The sequence below is a fragment of the Leucopleurus acutus genome, assembly GCF_964270905.1.
Source record: "Leucopleurus acutus genome assembly, chromosome: 9".
Taxonomy (NCBI): domain Eukaryota; kingdom Metazoa; phylum Chordata; class Mammalia; order Artiodactyla; family Delphinidae; genus Leucopleurus; species Leucopleurus acutus.
Genome location: NC_139144.1, coordinates 29,365,792 through 29,370,729, shown reverse-complemented (window position 1 = coordinate 29,370,729; position 4,938 = coordinate 29,365,792).

The following is a 4,938-nucleotide window of genomic DNA, read 5'->3' as shown; positions in this document are numbered from 1 at the left end:
GTAGCCAGGTGAATACTTTAAGAGTATTATACAGGTCTGACACCTATGGGAGGAGATGGGGGAAGGAAGGAATATTTGGGATGAAGAATCTCTGAATGTGATGTAACTCTGAGGAAGTGGTAGGCAGCCCAATTGGTAGTTCCCCATTGGGAAGGAATGACCAGATCTGAGTGTCCTTGCTACACTCAGTCATCGAGTTGCCCTGGGACTGGGCTTCAGCTACGGGCCATCAGCTGCCTGTACTCTTTGCAGCTGGTTCTCTCTTACAGGGAGTTCTGAGCAGTGTACTTTCTTGGCTGCCACAGGGACCAAAGGAATTATGCATCTTGTCTCTTTATAATGGCTTGTTTTAAAGCCTGTCATCAAACTAAAGAGCTCAAATAACCCCCTTGTCTGCCTTGGAGCTATGATTGGCTTGTACTGGGAGGCAGAAGATTGCAATGGGGGAAATTAGAACATATACTTTAATTTTTCAAAAATATTCCCATTGCAGATATTCTTTTATGTCTTAAGATGTTGAAACTTATCCTTTTCAAAGCTGTTTTCAAGACATGTGTTCTCCATAAAGCTCTCCCAGAATTAATCTCTAACTAGTAAGTGTATGTTTACATTACAGTATGAATAATCAAAATAAATGCTAATGGCATGACTAAAACCCACTCATTTTTATTTCATGTTCAAGGCTTCCCTACCTTCATAAAGGAAGCTCTAATGAAGTCAACCACCTGCAGCTCTAGACCTGCCTCAGTCTGTGAACAGATCCTCACAGAAGTAGGAATTTTGTTAGCACCCTCTGTCCCACTTTCTTAAAATCAGGTCAGTTCCCGCATATGGGATCTGTGGCCCAGATGCAGCCTATGCACCATGGGTGTTTTTTTTGTTCATATATATATATATATATTCATTTAACTCATGTGTAGAATCTACCGGAATTACACAATTCATATTTCATAGGTCCTACAAACATACGTATTTTGTTCTTAGCAGAACAGTGGGAATACACACACAAAAAACTCATCTATTTTTTTCTTAAACGAATCAAAACAGTTGATTTTTAAGCAGATATATAAACATATATATGCATATAATATATAAAGTCAACATTTTAATATGATTCAAAACTGTATACCCACTTTACTGAGAGGTTTTATCATAAATAAATGTTCAATTATATCAGATGCTTTTTCTGCATCTATTGAGCTGATCATATGATTTTTAATCTTCATTTTGTTAGTGTGGTATATCACATTGACAGGTTTACAAAAGTTGGACCATCCTTGTATTTCTGGAACAAATTCCATTTGATCATGGTGTATGATCCTTTCAACATTATGATTGAATTTGGTTTTCTAATATTTTGCTGAGGATTTTTGCATGTATGTTTATCAGAAATGTTGGCCTGTGATTTTCTTTTCTTATGGTGTCCTTGTCTGATTTTGATATCAGAGTATTGCTGGCCTCGTAAAATGAGTTTGGAAGAGTGCCCTCCTCTTCTCGTTCTTGGAATAGTTTGAGAAGGATTGCTATTAATTCTTTGAATGTTTGGTAGAATTTACCAGTGAAGCCTCTGGTCTTGGACTTTGTTGGGATTTTTTTTTTTAATTGAAGTGTCATTGATTGACAGTATTGTGTACAGCAAAGTGATTTGAGATATATATATTCTTTTTGATTCTTTTCCATTAGAGGTTATTAAAATATATTGAATATAGTTCCGGTGCATACAATGAATCCTTGTTGTTTATATGATATTTTATATATGGTAGTCTGTATCTGTTCATCTCATACTGTATCTGTTAATCTCATACTCCTAATTTATCCCTCCCCCCTTCCCCTTTGGTAACCACAAGTTTGTTTTCTATGTTAGTCTGTTTCTGTTTTGTAAATAAGTTCATTTGTACTAATTTTTAGATTCCACATATAAGTAATATCATGTAACATTTGTCTTTCTCTGTCTGACTTGCTTCACTTAGTATGATAATCTCTGCATCCATCCATGTTGCTGCAAATGGCATTATTTCATTCTTTTTTATGGCTGAGTAATATTCCATTGTGTGTGTGTGTGTGTGTGTGTGTGTGTGTGTGTGTGTGAGTGTATGTGTGTATACCACATCTTTATCAATCCACTTTTTTGATTACTGATTCAGTCTTCTTACTAGTAATCTGTTCATATTTTCTATTTCATCATGATTCGGTCTTGGTAGGTTATATGTTTCTAGAAATTTATCCATTTTTTTCTAGGTTGTCCAACTTTTTGGTGTATAATTACTCATAATGGTCTCTTATGATTCTTTGTATTTCTGTGGTATCAGTTGTAATATCGTTTAGTTCATTTCTGATTTTATTTATTTGAATCCTCTCTGTCTTTTTTCTTGGTGAGTCTAGATGAAGTTTTATCAGTTTTGTGTATCTTTTTCACAGAACCAGCTCTTAGCTTTATTGATCTTTTCTATTGTCTTTTTAGTTTCTGTTTCATTTATTTCTGCTTCAATCTTTGTTATTTCCTTTCTTCTACTCACTTTGTGCATTGTTCTCTTTTTAGTTCCTTGAGGTGTAAAGTTAGGTTGTTTATTTGAAACTTTTATTGTTTCTTGAGGTAGGCATTTATTGCCATGAACTTTTGTCATGGAAGTGCTTTTGCTATATCCCACAGATTTTGGTATATTTCCATTTTTGTTTGTCTCAAGGTATTTTTTGATTTCTTCTTTGACCCACTGGTTGTTCAGTAACATGTTGTTTACTCTCCATACATTTGTGAATTTTCCAGTTTTCTTCATGTAATTAATTACTTGTTTCATACAATTGTGGTCAGAAAATATTCTTGCTATGATTTCAGTTCCCTTAAATTTATTGACTTGTTTTGTGGCCTAAAATATAATCTTATCCTGGGAAATGTTACATGTGCACTTGAGAAGCATGTGTATTCTATTGCTTTTGGGTGGAGTGTTCTATATATATCTGTTACGTACATTTGTCTAACATGCCATTTAAGGCTGATGCTTCCTCACTGATTTTCTGTCTGGATGATCTGTCCATTGATATAAGTGGGGTAGTAAAATCAACTACTATTGCCATCTATTTTTCCCTTTAGTTCTGTTAATATTTACTTTAAATATTTAGGTGCTCCTATGTTGGTTGCATAAATATTTACAAATGTTATATCCTCTTGTTGAAATGATCACTTCATATCTATGTAACACTCATCTTTGTCTTTTATTACAGTCTTGTTTTAAAGTCTATTTTGTGTGATATAGTTACGGCTACTCCAGCTTTCTTTTGGTTTCTGTTTGAATCGAATATCCTTCTCCATCCCTTCATTTTCTTCTTACATCTACAGTGAGTCTCATGTAGGCAGCATATACATGCTTCTTGTTTTTTTTAAATCTCTTTAACCACTCTTTGTCTTTGATTATAGAATTGAGTCCATTTAGATTTAAAGTAATCATTAATAAGTATGTACTTATTGCCATTTTGTTAATTGTTTACTAGCTATTTTTGTAGTTCCTCTCTGTTTCTTTTTCTCTTGCTCTCTTCCTTTATGGTTTGTTGACTTTTTTTAGTGGTATACTTATACTTCTTTCTTGTCATCTTTTGTGTATTTACTGTAGACTTTTGGTTTGTGGTTATCACGAGGCTTACATATAATACCTTATATCTGTAACAGTCTGTTTTAAGTTAATAACAAGTTAAATTTGATCCCATTCTATATCTTAACATCTTTACTCTCCCCCTGCCATGTTTTACATCTTTGATGTTTCATTTTACACGTGTGTCCCTTAACTACTTATTGTAATCTTATTTTTACCACTTTTGTCTTTTAATCTTTATACTAGTTTTATGCATGCTTAATCCCCTACCTTTACTATAGATTTACCTTTCCAGTGAGATTTATTCTTTTATATGTTTCTTAGTTACCAATTAATGTCCTTTCTTTTCATTAAAGAAGTCCTTTTAACATTTCTTGTAAGGCAGGTTTAGTGGTGATGAACTCCCTTAGTTTTTACTTTTCTGGAAAACTCCCTCTCCTTCAATTCTGAATGACAGCTTTGCCAGGCAGAGTATTATTGGATGGAATTTTTTTTTGGCACTTTGAATATGTCGTGCTACTCTCTTCTGGCCTATGAAGTTTCTGCTGAAAAATCTGCTGATAGTCCTATGGGGCTTCCCTTGTACATAATAAGTTGTTTCTCTCTTTTTCTCTCTCTCCCTCCATCTCCCACCATTTCACCCTCCGATTCTCTTTTACTTTCAATCATACCACAGATCCTCTGAGTTAGGGTTAAGTGCTAGTTATCTGTGTAACCAATGTGGAAAAATCATTCAGAACACTGTGGCATAAATTTCTATTTGAAAATACTGAGTATTAGAAAGCGCTGAAGGAATGTTCTGTCTCAGGAGAAAACAGTGGCAATTTGTAGCCTTTAGCAAAAGAAGTCAGCCTAAATCAGCTACTCTCAAGAATTGTCAGGGAAAAATGTTTCTCAAAAATGGTTGTCCTCTAAAAAGCAGAAGTGGTTCCTTTTGTGGATTAGTAGCCATTGAAATGGAAAGGAAGATCTAAGGGATAAGCCCAGCTTAGATCTTATCCCTTAGATGGATGAGGTGAGAGGACCATCTCTGGAGTGCAAGGACATAAAAGGGACTCAGGAAATTCTCAGTCCTTCTGGTCTCTTATACCTTGAAGTTTATGTCTTTGCTCTCCAATTCCCTATACGTCCAGTCCAAATCCCTGGGCTTCTCATCCACCTCCTATAGCCTAATTCCTGCTCACTTATCATGCCTCATGCTTCAGCCAGTTACTGGAACTGCCTGACCTGATGTAGGCATCTGACGTCCTCTTTATCCCCGTGTTAGACCCTTTACACTTTGCCCCTAATAATCTATCAGGGCTCACCACTTAAGCACAAATCATAAACTGCTACTGAGCACACTGCCTTGTTT